This window comes from Mustela nigripes, chromosome 2 (genome assembly GCF_022355385.1).
Source record: "Mustela nigripes isolate SB6536 chromosome 2, MUSNIG.SB6536, whole genome shotgun sequence".
In the NCBI taxonomy this organism is placed as follows: domain Eukaryota; kingdom Metazoa; phylum Chordata; class Mammalia; order Carnivora; family Mustelidae; genus Mustela; species Mustela nigripes.
Window position 1 is genome coordinate 106,227,120 of NC_081558.1, and position 19,927 is coordinate 106,247,046.

Genomic DNA, 19,927 nt, shown 5'->3' on the forward strand with positions numbered 1-19,927 from the left:
AATTCTGTGACTAGTTAGGTCAATGATTTAGGACAATAGTTCTCAAACATTAATGTGCTTCAGAGATATCTGATGTGCTTCTAAAACACAGATTGCTGGGCTTCTGTATCCCTGTTGGATTCGGTACACTTGGGGTGGGGTTTATTATGCTGGACCAGATACCAAGCCTTGAGAAATATTGATTTAAGAAATCTAAAAAGTGGATCATTAATAACTATGAGAGTGAGTTTCTATTTTAGAAAGCCCCAAGATTCCTTTCTCTTTATTTTCATTGTTTTCAGTTTTGCAGGTAAATGGTTTTCCTCCCCCTGCTTTACTTGCTCCATCTTCTATTCAGAGACATCAATAAATCCGAGGGGATTTTGTACTTCAGCTGACTTTGGGTGATTTACAGTTGGCAGATTTCAAGCCTTTATGAATATCAAATAAGCATGCTTGCCTCATCAGCTAACTGAGCAAATTTAAGAGAAAGAGTCTGCCTCCATATTAATTAAAAGCTTCCAGTATTTCAATCCATCAATCTAAATGTGATTCAATTCAGCAAACAAGTATTGAGTTACCACTCTAAGATCCTCAGCTTAACACTGTTGGGAAAACAGGGAAGGTTAAGAAAAGGACTCCACTAATTTTATATCGATTAGTGAATTCCCTCAAGTAGCAGATATTAACTACCATAAACTATTGGAGAAACAATGCCAAGAAAGAATTATTCATTTCTTGAGGTGCATGAGAGGGATGGCAAAGGGTGAGCTGGGGAGCATGATCATTTCCAAGAAGCAGTACAGAAATGCAGATTGAGGAACAGGGGTAGAGCAGTGATAGGAATCGATTCACATCTTGTTCTTAATGTTGCTGAGAATCACAATTAACAACAAAACCCCATGTTTATTCAGGGGCCCAACTATCCTTTGAACTAACCATGTCTTTTAAAAAGAGTATTTTCCATTATGGTGTTTTAATCTTCTTTGCATAGCATAACTAGATCTAATATTCAGGGACTGCAAGAGTAGCAAATATTATCTATTGTACAAAGGAATAAATTGGGTCATTAAAAAATATATTCTCAAGGTCACAGACCAACTCAGCAAGGGATATGGAACTAAAATAGTCAATTTTTGACTTTTTATCATTCTTACACTCATATGCTGAGCAAAATTTGTCATCTTTCTCCTAGTGAAAAATGAAGATTATTTAAAATTTCAATGCCCCTAAATTCATTAATCAATTCTGCTATGGAATAGAAGTACTATTGAAAAGAGTCTCCTTTTTTATTTTTTTTTTCTATAGCATTATTGTTATTCATAAAAGTAATCTGATTTTGCCCGTTTTAGTTTTCCCTTTAGGATTTGATTTATTCCTGCTGCACAAGTTTTCATGGTACTAATTGTTACAGATAATAATTTACATTTATTAGAGAAATTCATTCATAGGAAAAAAAACTGATTTTCTCAGATACATGGAAATGTAAATCTTCTATACACACACTTCAATTTTGGAATAAAAAAAGAAAGATGTACAATGTTTTTTTATAGTTGAAAGAAAATATTTAAAACTGAAAATATTGAAGACTGAAGAGGTATTAAGGGTATTTTAATTCAGTACTATTAACTTACAAATAAGAGTAATAAAAGCCTACAAAAAGAAAAAAGATGGCTCACCCAAGATCACACAATTTGTATTTTACTTGAGACTTGAATCAGAGGTTGCTGTGTAAATTAAATTTTACAAAAATTACTTAGTACTTTCTATGTTCCCAGGCCAATAAGTGATGCAAATAGAAAAGTATAGTCTTAGTCTTTACTCTAGAACTTACTCTGTAATAGATAACATTTATGCGTCTTTTTACAGTGAATACTACAAAAGACTACAGCACAAAAAAAGAGTAAGAAAAATGTTTTATAAGAAGTTACAAACAATGTGTTTATTTGGATGAACTGTAACATATTCATTTGCTGGGTATGGAGGTAAGGAAAAAGAGGAAACGTGGAGAAAAGACTTTTGAGGTCCACTAAATGTGCATCAGATTTTGGGAAAGCCTCTGAAAGGAACACCTGAGCAAAAACACTGAAACAAAACTTTGGGGCATGTACAGAAAAAACAGAAATGTGTATAACAGAGTTGTGGGAAATAGGCTTTAAAACAAAACAGAATAGATCTTGATGAGCAGACAGAAAAGTGGATTTTATGAAGTCCATCTTTTGGTTCTCTCCATATCTCGGATTGCAAGTATCCTTAGAAATTGGACTCAATAAAATCCCACTTAAACATTCAATCAACTCATCTTTCCTTAAGTTTTTACTTCATATCCCTAACTTTTACTATTGAGTCATTTGATAAGCATTTTGTGAAATGCCTTAGGTTAGGTTATGAGAATTTAGAGATGGATAGACATGGTTCCTTTCTTCAAGGAACCTGCAAGTAAGTGAGATGGACAGCTGTGTAAGCAAGGAGTTAAAATACAATTTATTAAAAGCTAAAATGTAGTTTTTTTTTAATACGTTGTCGAGAAACTATTCTTTTTTTCCTGAAAGACTTCCCAGAGAAAGGGAGATGTAATTTACTGCTTGAAGAAGGAAGAGGAGTTTTCCATTTAGATAAAGGAGAGGAAGAGCATTTGCACACAGCATTTATAGGGGGCATGTGTTAGAGGTTGAGTGAAATCAAGATGTACTATTATGATGATCTCAAGTATTTAAATGCCATTAGAGAAAGGGTGCTATGGATGCTAAGTCTGCCCTTGTATAAAGTCTCTTTTTCATCTTAATGTCCCTGAAGAAAAAAGAAATGAACAAAGTCCAGTAAATATATATTTTCTTATTAGCTAGGCTGTTAACCCCACACACCAGTACTCTATTAAGCTCTTCTTTATCTCACAGAATAGTTATGTTATTTGGTCTGGAGGCTGAAACTGTTTTCTTACCAGTATGTTCAAACTAGAATCTTAGAATTTACCACTTCAATGAGACATTAGAGAAACATAAGCAGAGAATTAGGGAGGACCTAAAGGAGCCCTAGGACCCACAGCTTAGCCCTGACCTGGTCAACACAACTTGCACTAGTTCTTCCCCAGCAGGAGAGTTAGCATCAAGCCAGAATGGGTACAAAGGAGAAAAAAAACCCATCGGAACAGAGAGACAGCCTGGACTGCTAGGAGCCCTGGGCTCTTCACATAGGTGTTTAGAGGGAAGAATTAAAAATCAATACAGCTGATAACCTTCCCTGGATTTGATCTATTCTGCATTTATTCTGAAATGATCAGATTTGCATTACAGAAAGAAAACTCAGGTGCCAATGTGGAGGTTGACTAGCTTTGAAAGTATATGTAAGTAATAATAGGTATTTTTCTAAGAAATATTTTGGGTCTTCTACAATGCCCAAGTCTGGAAGCTTATCTCAAAAAGGTTGATTATCTGGCTTATCAAGCCAGTGGGCTACGGGCTGATCTGTCTGTGCATCATTAACCCCATACAACCCCATGAATGTATTGGAAAATCCTGCATAAATTACTATGGGGTCATAATGCCACTGTTAATTTAGTTCAAATCCAAAAATTAAATTGCTGCAAAACCCATCAATATTTAATGGAAATATGACTGAAGAGTCTTAACATTTTTTGGCTTGCCCTCAACTTTATTGAGTATAATTGACAAAGTTTAAGATATTTAATGTGTACAATGTGATGATTTTATATACATACATATTGTGGAAGATTTCATCCATCAAGTTAATTAAAACATCTATAACCTCACATAGCTATGTTTCTGTGTGTGTTTGTATGAGAAAATTTAGTTTTTACTCTCTTAGTAAATTTCAATTAGTCAATACACTATTATCAAGCATAGTCACCATGCTATACATTAGATCCTCAGAATGTATTCATCTTTTGACTGAAAGTTTATATCCTTTAACCAATTTCTCACCATTTCCCCCATTTGCTGGGTCCTAGCAGCCACTTTTCTACTCACTGAGGTTATGATTTTGATTTTCCTTTTTTTGATCCCACATAAAAGTGATACCATGCAGTATTTTTTCTATCTTACTTCACTTAGTATATTGTTAATTATATTTAGCATAATGCCCTCCAGTTTTATCCATGTTGTTATAAATAGCAGGATTTCCTTCTTTCTTAAGTCTAAATAACATTCCATTATGTATGTTATCTCTCACATTTTAAAAAATATTTATTTATTTGAGAGAGATAGACAGAGAGACAGAGAGCAGGGTGGTGGATAGAGGGTAAGGGAGAGAGAGAGAGAATCTCCAACAGGCTCCCTGCTGAGCTGGGACTCCACTTCAGGACTTGATCTATCTTAGGACCCTGAGATCATGACCTGAGCCAAAATCAATAGTCAGATGCTTAACCTGCTAAGCCACGCAAGTGCCCCATGTCTCATATTTTTAATCCATTCACCCATTCACAGACACGTAGATTATTTCTATACCTTGACTTTTGTGAATAATGCTGCGATGAACATACAAGTACACCTCTCTCCTTGAGACAATTGTTTCATTTTCTCTGGATATATGTCTGGAAGTGGGACTGGGGGATGATGTGAGGAACCTCTATACTGTTTTCCATGGTGGCTGCACCAGTTTGCATTCCTACCAATAGTGTACAAGGCTTACCTTTTCTTCATATCCTTGTCAACATTTGCTATCTCTTGTCTTCTTGAAAATAGACATCCTAACAGGTGTGAGGTAATATCTCATTGTGGTTTTGATTTGCATTTCCCCTACTATTTCATGTTCTTGTTGGTTACTTGTATGTCTTTTTTAGAAAAATGTCTACTTAGGTCCTTTGCCCATTTTTAAATTGATTATTTGGAATTTTGCTATTGAGTTGCATGAGTATCTTATATATTTTGGATATTAACCTCTTACTGGATTTGTGTTTGCAAAGATTTTCTTTCATTCCATAGGCTCCCTAAGTTCCCTAGGTTGTCTTTTTAAAATTTTGTTGTTGTTGTGCAAGAGTTTGACATAGCTCCATTTGCTTATTTTTCCATTTGTTGTTTTAGTATTGATGTCAAATCCAAAAAGTTATTGCCAAGATCAATGTCCGGCAGCTTACCCTGTAATTTTTCTTCTAAGAGTTTTACAGTTTTAGGTCTTATGTTCAAGTCTTTAATCCATTTTATTTTATTTATTTATTTTTTGGTCACACAAAGGAAACTTTATTTGCAACAAATAAGGAGCTTGGGGGATTAATTTCCAAAGCCATGACTCCCCAAGCAGGAGTGAATGGGTTCCTTTTGTCTTTAATCCATTTTAAGTTGATTTTTGTATATGGTATACAACGATACAACTTCATTCTTCTGCATGTGGCTGTCCATTGACCTCTGGCTCTGGTTTTATGCTAATAATATACTACTTTAATTACTATAGTTTTGTAAATAGTTTGCAATTAGGGATCCTTTTACCTCCAACTTTGTTCTTCTTTCTCAAGATTGCTTTATCTACTTGGGTTCTTTTACGTTCCCACTTATATTTTAGTATTGTTTTTTCTTATTTCTGTTAAAATGCCATTGGAATTTTACAGAATTACATTGAATGTTGTATGAACATTTAAATTAAATTAAATTAATTATTCCAATCCATGAACATGGAATATCTTCCCATATATTTGTGTCTTCTTCAATTTCTTTCATTATTGTTTTATAGGTTCATTGTACAGATCTTTCACCTCTTTGGTTAAAGTTATTTTTAAGTATTTTATTCTTTTTAATGCAATTATAAATGGTAGAAGGTATTTTTTTCTTAATTTCTCTTTCAGATAATTTGTTCGTGTCTAGAAATGCAACTGATTTTTGTATATAGTTGTTTTTTTTAATCTTGCAACTTTACTGAATTTGTTTATTAGTTCTAAGAATTTTTTGGTGGAATTTTTAGGATTTTCTCTATATAATATCATCATGTCATCTACAGATAGAGACAATTTTACTATTTCTGATTTGGATACCTTTTTTTTTTTTTCTTTTTGCTTTCTAATTGCTCTGGTTAGTACTTTTTAGAATAAAAGTGGAAAGAGCAAGCATCCTTGTCTTATTTCTGATCTTAAAGGAAAAGCTTTCATCTTTTCAGTGTTGAACATGATGTTAGCTATGGGCTTGTCACATATGGCCTTTTTTATATTAAAGTACATTCTTTTTTTTTTTTTAAAGATTTTATTTATTTATTTGACAGAGAGAGATCACAAGTAGACGGAGAGAGAGGCAGGCAGAGAGAGAGAGGGAAGCAGGCTCCCTGCTGAGCAGAGAGCCCGATAAGGGACTCGATCCCAGGACCCTGAGATCATGACCTGAGCCGAAGGCAGCGGCTTAACCCACTGAGCCACCCAGGCGCCCATATATTAAAGTACATTCTTGTTGAGAGTTTTTTGTTTTGTTTTGTTTTGTTTAATCCCTGGTGGATGTTGAATTTTGTCAAATACTTTTTCTACCTCTATTGCAATAATTATGTGATTTTTATCCTTTATTTTATTAATGTGGTGTATCACATTGTTTGATTTGTGAAACCATCCTTGTATCCTCAGCATAAATCCCAATTAATTGTGGTGCATGATCCTTTTAATCTATTGTTGAATTTGGTTTGCTAATATAAAGTTGAGAATTTTTGCACTGATGTTCATAAGAGATATTGGCCTGTAATTTGCTTATGTTGTAATGTCCTTGTCTGGTTTTAATATCAAGGTAATGCTGGATTCATAAAATGAGTTTGGAAGTTTTCCTTCACCCCCCCCCTTTTTTTTTATTTTTTGGAAGCATATGAGAAAGAGTTGTATTAATTCTTTGGATGTTTGTCATAATCCACCAATGAATCTATCTAGTCCTGGATTTTTGTTTGTTGGGAGGTTTTTGATTACTGATTATATCTTCCTAATAAGTCTGTTCAAAAATTTCTGTTTATTCATGATTCAGGGTTACCCACCTAGTTTGATGTGTATTCTCTGTCATTCCTGCTATGTGTAAGAGCTGCTCAGCTTGGGGTGCCTGGGTACCTCAGTTGCTAAGTGTCTGCCTTTGGCTCAGGTCATGATCCCAGGGTCTTGCATTCAAGCCCCACATCCCTGCATCTGCCTCGGTGCTCAGTAGGAAGCCTGCTTCTCCCTCTACCACTTCCCTTGCTTGTATTCCCTCTCTTGCTGTCTCTTTCTGTCAAATAAATAAATAAAATGTAAAAAAAAAAAAAAAAAGAAAAGAAAAGAAAAGAGAGAGAGAGAGAGAGAAAAGAGTTGCTCAGTTAGTTTTTCAATTTCTTTCAAAAGGAGATGTTCTGGGTGTAGCTGTACATTGAATGTGTCCTTGGGATGAGAGACATTCAGAAGACTCTTATGTTGTCATCTTGGTTGACTCCATCTGAAAGCCTTAAAAATTTAATTGGCCATAATCTGATTTATTCTTACTACTTAGCTGAATGTTCTCAGTTTGAGTGAGTTTGAAAATTAAGATAAAAATTTCCTTCTTTGTTGGCTTCAGTGAAAGACCAAATCCACTATTTATTTGCCAAGGATCCAAAATATAATAAACATTTAATTTAAGAGATCAAGAGAGTCTATTCCTAAAGCCAATTTTATTTGGTTAATTGGGAATTCCTGCCAAGCTGAATAGGAATTATAGTTTTACCTCCTATGTAAAAGGAACATGTGATAGGTCTCCTGAATTATAAGGTTTGTTTACCTTTTCTGTATCAGCAGTGGGACTTCCTGAGTTATATTTGATGTTTACATGGGGATATTATTCAGATATTTTAATTACTTCTTTGATAATACAGACTGTTTTCAGCTCTTCCAAGTATTTGGGCTGCTTGTCAAATCACTTTGTCAGCTACTTTAATGATTTTTTTTTAATTGAGATTTCATTATCATATATAATATTCATTCCTAATAGGTGTGTGATTCAGTGTTTTTAAGTACTCACAAGGTTGTGCAATCACCACTAATTTTAAAACATTTTCATCATCCAGAAACGTAACATGCACCCATTTTCAGTGACTACTCATTTGCCTCTTCCCCAGCCCCAGGAAACTTCTAATCTACTATTTCTATGGGTTTGTCTATACTACACGTTTCATATAAATGGGATAGTATAATGTGTGGACTCTTCTGTCTGGCTTCTTTAGCTTAGCAGCATAATTTCAAGGTTCATGTTGTAATTTATAATAATACCTCATTCAGTTGCGTCTCTGAATAATATTCTATTGTATGTCTATAAAGCCCATTTTGCTTACCCATTTATCAGTTAGTGAGCATTTTGACTATTTCCCCTTCTGAGATACTATGAATATCCCAAAAAACAAATAAACTTTTGTGTATCAGTTTTTGTCCAGACATACAGAATTTTTCAATTCTCTTGGGTATATACTTAGGAGTGAAATTACTGGGCCATATTTTAAAATCCATGTTTAGCTTTCCAAAGGATCTCCAAACTGTTCTCCATAGGGGGTGCAGCCTTTTTCAATCCCATACACAATGTTTGGTGGTTCCAATTTATCCACATCTTCACCAACACTTATTATTTACCTTTTTTATTATAATCATCCTAGTGAATGTGAAGTAACATCTTACTGTAGTTGGTCCCCAAAGGGTAATGATGTTGAACATCTTTTCATGTGTTTATAGGCCATTTGTCTATCTTCTTTGGAAATAGTCTATTCAAATCCTTTGCCCACTTTTTAATTAGGCTATTTGTATTTCTGTGCTGGGTTCCTAACATATTAGCCCCTTATTAGACACATGATTTAAAAATATTTTCTTCTCTGATTTTTTATGAGTAGATTTATTGTTCAGTTTACTTTCACGTTTAATGGTACCTCTCAGTTTTCAATATTTCTTGGCAAAATTAATCACTTTTTATTAGATTTTAAAGTATCCATAACAATGTATCATTCTAAATGTCTCCCACCATAGTTACTCTATGTGCACATAAAAACATTTCTCCATTATTAAACCACAAGAACTAGGAATAGTCAGTGGACAGAACTTGCACTGGACAGTTGAGAAACTGGCCACATTTGGTGCCACATTTGTTGGTTACATTTATTCAAGAGACTTTGGGGGAATTTCATTAATCTTTATATGAAGACAATTATAAGATCATTTCAGGAGATAAATGTTAATGATCAGTTAGAAAAACTAGAAATTGTTTTAAAAGTTCAAAATAAGTGTGAAGGCTTTAAACATGTATCCAAATATCCACATCAAACACTAACTACCTTTTTTCAGAAATGTTCTAAATGGATTTTTTTTAAAGATTTCATATATTTATTTGACACAGAGGGAGAGATAGTGAGAGAGAGAGAGAGAGAACACAGAATACAAACGGAGAACAGAAGGCAGCAGAGGGAGAGGGAGAAGCAGGCTCCCCACTGAGCAAGGAACCCCACGTGGGATTCAATCCCAGAACCCTGGGATCTAGATCTAAGCTGAAGGCAGCTGCTTAACTGAGTCAGCCACCTAGGCACTCCTCTAAATGTATTAGTAATTGGCTTTGTTACACCCTATAATCATTCCTTTCTCCTAAAATATTTTTTTTGATATACTATAATGTACACTGGATAATCTAAAAGGTAATGCAAACAGATAAAGGCTGTCAAGTCGAGGTTAAGAAAACACAAAATTACCAAAATGATTTTGTAATCACTCTTGATTATCTTTATACTCTTTGAAAGTTAGTTAAAAATAATACTTCAAGTATATTACTGAATTAAATGTCCATCATATTACTTGAATATCTGGAATAAGAAGTGAGGTAAAGAGTCTATGGTGACCCTGGTGGTAGGTATTACGGAGGGCACATATTGCATGGAGCACTGGATGTGGAGTATAAACAATGAATTCTGTTACACTGAAAAGAAATCTAAAAAATAAATAAATAAATAAATAAATAAAGGGAAAAAAGAGTCTGTGTATTACATTTATGAACTTCAAACACATGTGGTTGCTTTACTGACATACTTTCATCTTCTGGTACTTGACTATAAGCTTATAAAAACGACTTCTACTAGAGGATTGAATCAATGCTGAAATTAGATTAACTTTTATAATGTGGTAATCAAGACAGGATGGAGAAAACTTATGATAATAGTTTGGTTATATGAGATTTGTTTGGAACTAATTCCACAATAATAATCAGTGTCATAACACAAGCTCATGTTTCATAATGTGGACTCTACTTTGAAATTAAATCAACCAACTGATCTTCCTTGATCTGAAGAAATAGCAGAAGGATTCCTACTGAAATGTTCTATTGTAATATGCAATAACATATTCAAATACTCATTAATGTTTGATCTGCTGATTATCTTATAGCCCATCAAAGCTCATTCTTCTTCACAAAACCCATTGCTTTGAACCTGAATAATTAAAATTTCAAGATTCTCTCTCTCTCTTTTTTTCCAGTTGAGTTAAGACAGTACATCTTCGAAATCTACATAAGTAAAAGGCAAGCTGTTACAGAATGGATATTCTTCAGTTAGCACAGAGATGTGTAAGTATTTTGTAAAAGCCAATTAAGAGAAGAAGATAAAGTAGGAAGATACTTTTAAAATTATGTCATTGAATTAAAATAGAATAGAAATGAGGCCTACATGTTTGGATAGCACAATTTATTTCAGTATACTTTAAATCCATAATTTCTTTTCATATTTCCTTCTTCTCACTGTCCCCCTCTACTACATGATTTTAATTATTTTTATGTATTTATGTGTGTACATACATGTGTGCATTGCATCAATAGAAGCAATAGCTACAGCTCACTTCCTGAGTCTGGGATTACAGTAAATATTCATAATTTTATTTATCATAAAACATCAGTTTTCTCAGGTTTTGCGACTTAAAGCTGAAAGGTCCTCTTCAACTTACTGTAGTGTGGGATTTGGGAAAGCAAATCTCAGTGCTATCAGTTTAGTAAGTTAAATAAAGATTATTACAAGTTTTTTCACCCTGCAGAGGATAGTTCGTCTCTCTGGCGTTTTATTACTTCATATATAATATTAGAACATATAAAGGAATCCAGACAAGATAAAGAACTGGTCTCTTCTTGATTATAACTATCAAGAAATGATTCTTTTTACTTTTAGCATTGCTAAGCAGGAAAGACTGTCACTTAATAAGCATTTTTTGGCTGGCGAGGCCAAGGTAATTTTGAAAATCAGCAGAGTTAGGTCACAGAAAATTAGAATTTCATTGAAATTCAAACCATTTGCTTAGAGTGAGAGATTATAAAGTACACAAATTGAAACCAATATAGCAAGTTTATATGCTGGTGAACCTAAGTTTTGAATTACTTTAGAAAAAAAATCCTAAATCTCATAGCAATAATTAATTTCACTGACATCAACAACCCAAAAATAGTTTACTTACATCAGTTTTTTCAATTGCCTATAAAAGCAAAGGTATGTTTCCATGACATCAGAAAGTCTGACTGAATGTCTTACAGGGACAAATTTTCCTTTCCTTTCTTTGCATAGATCTAGCACACAGAGAAAATAATTTTTCCATCGGACTCTGTGGAAAATATAGTCAATAAGGATTCTCATTTCAATACTGATAAAACTAAAACACATTGAAAAAATACTTAAACTCTTTCACCATGAGGAATTAAAAAAACGGAATAAAATAATACTTTAGTATAATTTTGTTATTAAAGTGATCTTTATAGAAATAAGTGAGAACACTTATTCTCTAGACTACTAAGATGTTGATGACCGAGTATAAGAAAACATCCTACCTTTATAATGACAAATTTTCATATATTTTCTTCACCTCAGTTTTTTCTCTGTTTTTTACACATCTGGAGAACTGCCAAAAGAGAGGTTACACTAAATACTGCATTCTCCAAGTATTAATGCAAGTTAACTTTATGTAATGATAAATCATTTTTGAAATAAAAAATAAAAGAAAAATTTTATATAGCAGAAATTTACTATAGAAATTTTATGATAGCAGCCATCATATTAATGATGAATTATTGAAAGCCTTTTCCATAAGATAATAATGCTGCTATACACACTATTTTTCAACAACTTACTCCAGATCTAGTGATTACTAGAAAAAAAAAGAAAAACGTAGAAAAGGAGAAAAAATTATCACTATTTACAAATGATATTTTTATAAGTAAGAGATATAAAAATTTAAAAATTTGGGCACCTGGGTGGCTCAGTGGGTTAACGCTTCTGCTTTTGGCTGGAGTCATGATTCCAGGGTCCTGGGATCGAGGCCCGCGTCAGGCTTTCTCCTCAGCGGGGAGCCTGTTTCCTCCTCTCTCTCTGCCTGCCTCTCTGCCTACTTGTGATCTCTGTCAAATAAATAAATAAAATCTTCAAAAAAAATTAAAAATCTAAGTATTGGAATTGATAAATAAATGTAGTAAGTTTGCTGGACATAAAGTTAACTGTGTTGAAATGCAGTGACAACTTCTTTTTTTAATTTTAAAAACAGTATTATATTTACAATAGCATAAAAAATACTTAAGAACTCCTAATGAAAGATATTAAGACTTTTTTATCAGAAAAGTGTACAATATTATAGGCAAACAAAACAAAACAAAATAAAAGAAAGAAAAAAAAACTAGAGAAATATAAAAAATGCCATTTTTATGGATACAATTTTATTGTGATACAATTTATAACAATGTCAATTTCCCACCAACTGATACGTGAATCAAAATGTAATGTTGGTCAGAAATCCCAAATTGCCAAAATTAGTTTTATAGGAGGATGATTAAAAGCTTATTCTATGGAAACACGAACAGCAAAGAATTATAAGACAATTTGGAAGACAAATAAATTTGGAAGATTTGCATTAATGGCTATCAATACTTATTACAAAGCTATAATATAGTATTATATTGGCACAAGAATGGATACATTGACAAAAAATAGAGTATAGATCATACAAATATTGTCATCTAGATTACCACAAAGGTGATACAACAGCTTAGTGGGGGAAAAGTGATTTTTCTCAATGAATAGTACTGGGACAATTCGGTACCTCATGCCATAACACAAATTTTCACGTATGATAGATAAATTGAAGACATCAGTATAATATAAAAATAAAGCTTTTTATAGAATGCAGAGGAGAATTTATTGATAAATTGATATAGGCTTTCATAAAGAGAACACGCAAAAATTAGTAGGCAAGAAAAATAGATGAATTTGACAAATTAAAATTAAGGTCATTTGTTCATCAAAAGATAGTTTTAAGAGAATGAGAAGGGAAGACATAGCATCGGGTAAATATTTATAATACATGCATGTATGTCAAAGGTTTGCATTTAGAATATATAAAACAAAACAATAGGGGAAGCCTGGGTGGCAAGGTAGTTATGTCTGTCTTCAGCTCAGGTCATGATCCCAAGGTCCTAGGATCTAGCCCCATATTGGGCTCCCTGTTCTGTGGGGAGTCTGCTCCTCCCTCTGCCTCTTCCCCTGTTCATGCTCTCTTGCATGCACATGCTCTCTCTCTCTCTCCCCCTCTCTATTAAATAAAATCTTTAAAAAATGATAACGTGACAGACAAACCAAAAGGAAAATAAGCAAAGACTTGGAAAGAATTTTATAAAAGAAGATAGACAAATGGAAAGATGCTAAATATTTAGGTAATAAAAGAAATGCAAATCAAAGCCAAAATGCAATACCACTACATAGCTGCCAAAATGGATTAATTTTAAAAAATACTAAATTTTAGCCAGGTTATGAACAACCAGAAATCTTGTACATGCTGGTTTGAAGTTTAAGTTTGTAGAAACACTTTCAGAAACTATTTGATACACTATAATACAGGAATTCCATACCTAGGTATTTATCCAACAGAAGTGCATATTGTGTTTAGTTTTAAATGTACACGAATACTTATAGCAGCACATTTGATTGGAATATCCATTAACATTATTGTCTTTTCATGTCATGGAATACTATACAGCCACAAAATGACAAATCTCAATTACATACAACAGCATAGATGGTTCTCATAAACAAAGTGCGGAGCAAAAGAAGCCAGGTGTAAGAGTACATTATTTAATTTACAGAACATTAAAAACAGAGAAACCTTATCTTTGTTGGAAGTCAAGGTAGTTGTTAATTTTGTACAATTGTATCACTAGAAAGGAGAGTAAAGCAAACTTCTCAGGTGCTTGTAATTTTGGGTGCCTTAGTGTATATGCTGGGGTACCTGGATAGCTCAGTCAGTTAAGCATCTTATTCTTAATCTCAGCTCAGGTCTTGATCTCAGGGCTGTGAGTTCAACCCCTGTGTTGAATGAACTCCCACCTAGTGTGGAGCCTACTTAAAGGAAAAAAAAACAAAGAACAAATATAATATGTGTGTATATATACATATATATATGTATACACACATATATACATATATATATACACACACATATATATGCTAATTACATGTGCGTATTCAGCTTATAAAAAATAATTGTATTTCATGTTCCTCATTTTTCTACTTTTCTCTATTAGACTTCAGTGGAAGTATAGAGCAGAAAGTGATCTGACTGCATTAAAAATATTTAGCCAAAATGTCACCACAGTGGGTATTTTCATCCATTTCACTTTTTGAATTATTTATTTAAAATATTACTGATAGTGTATTTCTAGAAAGATACAAAATAAATTTTTTTTGTTCTCATTGCAATATTATCAGGATATTCTCCATAAAGAGATCCACATTTCTATCATATTTACATAGGAAAACAAAAGATATGATGCTATCCCTGTAGCCTTAACTGTGTTTGATTTTATTACATTTTTTATGTTATTAAAAGACAGCTATTCTGTTTTTAAATATTTTATATCATTTCACTTTAAATACCAGCTTACTGTTTTTGTTTTTGTTTTTTTTCTGTGAGAATTATCTATTCATATTATTTGACCAGAAATAGGCTAGGAATTTAGCTCTGTGTCTAAATTTAGTCTGCAAAAACATTCTTGCCCTCATCTTCAAACAGAAGGTGTATAGTGTGCTGCACAGTTACCAGATAGTCATCAACTGGGAAAGCAATCTAATATAGATTCTGTGCTGTGTAATTATTAGTCCCAACCTGCTGAGTCAGAGTTCATTAGAGAAAACATTAGGGGGCTTCATGTCTCTCACTGATTGTATGAGCAACATCTATGAACTTTAATGGGATCTACATGCACACAGTCAGGAGAGTTTCAATAGGCAAACTTAAAAATAACCATTTTCTAACTGCAGTGATACGCTGCAGATTTTCCAGTTATATGGAACTCATGGGGACTAGATTCATTTAGCCTTTGACTTCATTTAGCACAGAATACCCACAGGAAACCTTTATGGCATTTTAAGTGTGTTTGCTGTCGTGTATTACTGCTTACACAAACACAGAGTTATGCTTGCATGCTCAATTTTTTAGGCTATAGTATTTTTCAGTTCTCATCATCAGACTTTGGCTTTATGTGGTTGCTTGGAGAGAGAAAAAAATGACTTTATAATTGAAGTTAGTTTCAGTTTTGCCCGAGACTTTTTTTTAATCAGAAGTTTTTATAAAATCTTTTAATTAGAAGTTTCACATAAAGAAGTATAGTACTCTTTTCCTAGTTATATGTTTTTCTGCAAACCCAAGCCTGGATCTCTGGTTATCTAAGGAGCTGACTCATAAAATCTGGGCCTCTAATGTCAGTAGACTTATTAGTGGCAAGTTGTCTTCCTAGTTTTCAGTCTGATAGCATCCACAAAAATCATGATTGCTATGTCCCTTCTCTTATCCTCTAGCAATTCACTCATGTAAAGTAAAAGACAGGAGATTTCCCATACCTCAATATCATAAGAGGCATCTATGAAAAGCCCACAGTGAATATCATTCTCAATGAGGAAAAACTGAGAGCTTTTCTCTTAAGGTCAGGAACTTGAGAGGGATGCCCACTCCCACCACTTTTGTTCAACATCATACTAGAAGCCTTAGCCTCAGCAATCAGACAACAACAACAAAATAAAAGGTATTCAAACTGGCAAAGAAGAAGTCAAACTCCCTCTCTTCACAGATGATATGATACGTCATGTGGAAAAACCAAAATACTCCAGCCCCAAATTATTAGAACCCACACAGCAATTCAGCAATATGGCAGGATTCAAATCAATGGACAGAAATCAGTTGCATCTTTTTTTTTTTTTTGAAGATTTTATTTATTTATTTTACAGACAGAGATCACAAGTAGGTAGAGAGGCAGGCACAGAGAGAGGAGGAAGCAGGCTCCCCGCTGAGCAGAGAGCCCAATGCGGGGCTCTATCCCAGCACTCTGGGATCATGACCTGAGCCAAAGGCAGAGGCTTTAAGCCACTCAGGTGCCCCTCAGTTGCATGTTTATACACTAATGATGTAACAGAAAAAAGAGAAATGAATTGATTCCATTTACAATAGCACCAAAAACCATAAGATATTTAGGAACAAACTTTACCAAAGAGGTAAAGGATTTATACTCTAGAAACTACAGAACATTTATGAAAGAAGTCAAGGAAGACACAAAAAGATGGAAAAACATTCCATGCTCATGGATTGGAAGAACAGACGTTGTCAAAAAGTCTACACTGCTCAGAGCAATCTACATTTTCAATGGCATTCCCCATCAAAATACCATTGATATTTTTCACAGAGCTGGAACAATCTTAAAATTTGTATGGAGCCAGAAAAGACCCCAAATTGCCAGGGGATTATTTAAAAAGAAAACAAATCTGGGGGCATCACAATGCCTGACTTCATTTTTGTAGTGTAGTGGTTATCACATTCGCCTGACACAATGCCTGACTTCAAGCTGTATTACAAAGCTGTGATCATCAAGACAGCCTGTTATTGAAACAAAAACAGACACTTAGATGAGTGGAACAGAATAGAGACCCAAGAAATGGACCCTCAACTCTATGGTCAACTAATCTTTGACAAATCAGGAAAGAATATCTAATAGAAAAAAGACAGTCTCTTCTTTGGTGCTGGGAAATTTGGACAGCCACATGCAGAAAAATGAAACTGGACCTTCTCTTACACCATGCACAAAGATAAATTCAAAATGGATGAAAGATCTAAATGAAAGACAGGAATTTAATAAAATCCTACAGGAGAACATAGGCAGTAACATCTCTTCACCATTGGCTGCAATAAAATTCTTTCAAGACACGTTTCTAAAGGTAAGGAAAACAAAAGCAAAATTGAACTTTTGGGACTTCATCAAGATAAAAGCCTCTGCACAGCAACAAAACTAAGAGGCAACCCATGGAATGGGAGAAGATGTTTGCAAATTACATTACAGATAAAGGGCTCCTATACAAGACCTACAAAGAACTTATCACACTCAAACCTAAAAACCAAATAATCCAGTCAAAGAATGGGCAGAAGACATAAACAGACACTTTCCCAAGAAGACATACCAATGGCTAACAGGCACATGAAAAAATGTTCAACATCACTAACCATCAGGGAGATACAAATCAAAACCACAATGAGATAACACTTTACACTAGTTAGAATGGCAAACATTAACAACATAGGAAACAACAAGTGTTGGCGAGGATGTGGAGAAAGGGGAACCCTCCTATACTGCTGGTGGGAAGGCAAGCTGTTACAACCATTCTGGAAAACAGTATGAAGATTCCTCAAGATGTCAAAAATAGAGCCACCCTATGACCCAGCAAATGTATTACTAGTTATTTACTCCAAAGATACAGATGTAGTGAAAAAAGGGTCACATGCATCTCAATGTTCATAGCAGCAATGTCCATAATAGCCAAATTGTTGAAGGAGCTGAGATGCCCTTCAATGGATAAAAGGATAAAGAAGTTGTGGTTTATATATGCAATGGAATATTACTCAGCCATCAGAAAGGATGAATACCCACCATTTGCATCAATGTGGATGGAACTGGAGGGGATTATGCTAAATGAAACAAGGAAAGCAGAGAAAGACAATTATCATATAATTTTACTCATATGTGGAACATAAAGAATAATATGGAGGACCACAGGGGAAGGGAAGGAAACTGAATGGGAAGGAAATCAGAGAGGAGACAAAACCATGAGAGACTCTGGACTCTGGGAAACAAACTGAGGGTTACAGAAGGAAGGGGGAGGGGGAGGGCGTAACTGGGGGATGGGTATTAAGGAGGGCACTGACTGTGGTGATTAGCACTGGGTGTAACAAGCAACTAGTGAATCGTTGAGCACTACATCAAAAACTAATGATGAACTAGTTTGAACATAATAATAAAAATTAATTAAATAATTTTAAAAAACCAGGGGACTTGCATTATTTACAGAAAAAAAAGATGGTTTCTATATGACTTTATCCAAGTTTTTGAAGTCCAAGTCAATCTTTTAGAGAGCTCAAACTAATAGTGCTGCAGGTTTAAATTTTTTATTTGAATTCATAAACATTGTAAGCATGCTGATATTAAAAGTGCATCCACATTAAGCAATTACTACAGACTTCCAGATCAGTGGTTCTCAAACATTATAGTGTGCATCTGATGACCTGGGGGGGTATATTAAAACATGGATTATTGATCTTCATCCCCAAAGTTTATGACTCATTAAGTCTACCTGTGTCTTTGCACTTCTAACAACTTCACTGGTGATGGTGATGCCATTTGTGCTTAGATCTCACTTTGAAGAACCAATGATGAAGATAAAAGCAGTATTCCAGATACAAATTTAAGACTTCTCCATTCTAGAAACCCTATTGGAAGGCATATTTTTGAGTGTGATATTATTTTAAGAATAGCCCTGTATCAGGGCGCCTGTGTGGCTCAGTGGGTTAAGACCTCTGCCTTCGGCTTGGGTCATGATCCCAGGGTTCTGGGATTGAGCCCGCGTTGGGCTCTCTGCTCAGTGGGGAGCCTGCTCCCCTTCCTCCCTCTCCGACTGCCTTTCTGCCTACTTCTGATCTCTGTCAAATAAATAAATAAAATCTTAAAAAACAAAAAAAAGAATAGTCTTGTATCTATTTATTTGCAAAATAAATGTTTTAATTAGTATGATATTTTATTGATTAAATAAATCACTTAATAAGCATGATATTTTATTGATGTGCCATTAATTTTGGCACATCCCAAGGATACTCGAACATGGTGGTGAAAACTGGCTTCTGGAATGGCTCACAGAGAAACAGACTTTGATTACCACTCTTCTGCTAACCCTTGCCTCTGCCTTCCTCCAATGACTACATTTTCTAGCCCTGTTCCTCGCTTCAGTCACTCTCTGGCTCCTGCTCTTCTACTTCACATATTCTTCATACACATAAGGTTTTAAAGTTATACCATGCCTGCCTGCATATTCCAGCACCTTCCCTGAAGTTTCTCAGCTGGGTCAAGGCCGAAGAGTGTACAGATTGTTTTAGATATATCTATGTGCTAGTAATCAAAGGATGTCCCACCACTACCACCAACACACACAAACCATTATTCTCTCAAACAGCTTCTTTGTCCTTTGATGACTAGAAATCTCTGATTAACTGAATTTCAGCAAAAGTGCTAGGGGTCCCCTTTCCACAGTCTCTGTGAGTCTTTTATTTATTTATTTATTTATTTATTTATTAAAGATTTTATTTATTTGGCAGACAGAGAGATCACAAGTAGGCAGAGAGGCAGGCAGGGAGAGAGGAAGGGAAGCAGGATCTCTGCCCAGTAGAGACCCCGATGCGGGGCTTGATTCTAGGACCCTGAGATTGTGACTTGAGCCGAAGGCAGAGGCTTTAACCCACTGAGCTACCCAGGCACTACTGTGAGTCTTTTAAATACAATTTTCATGCATGAACTTGATGGTTCATTCTGGAGTTGATGCAGGAAGCACCCTGATCTTACCAGTGCAACCTACCAGAAACACTCTTCTGTTCAACATAGAGTGAAGTACATCTTCTTTTGCTTCCTGGGTAGGGCATGGACTAGGCTTCTCTGGGAAACCAGAGAGATGCTCATCC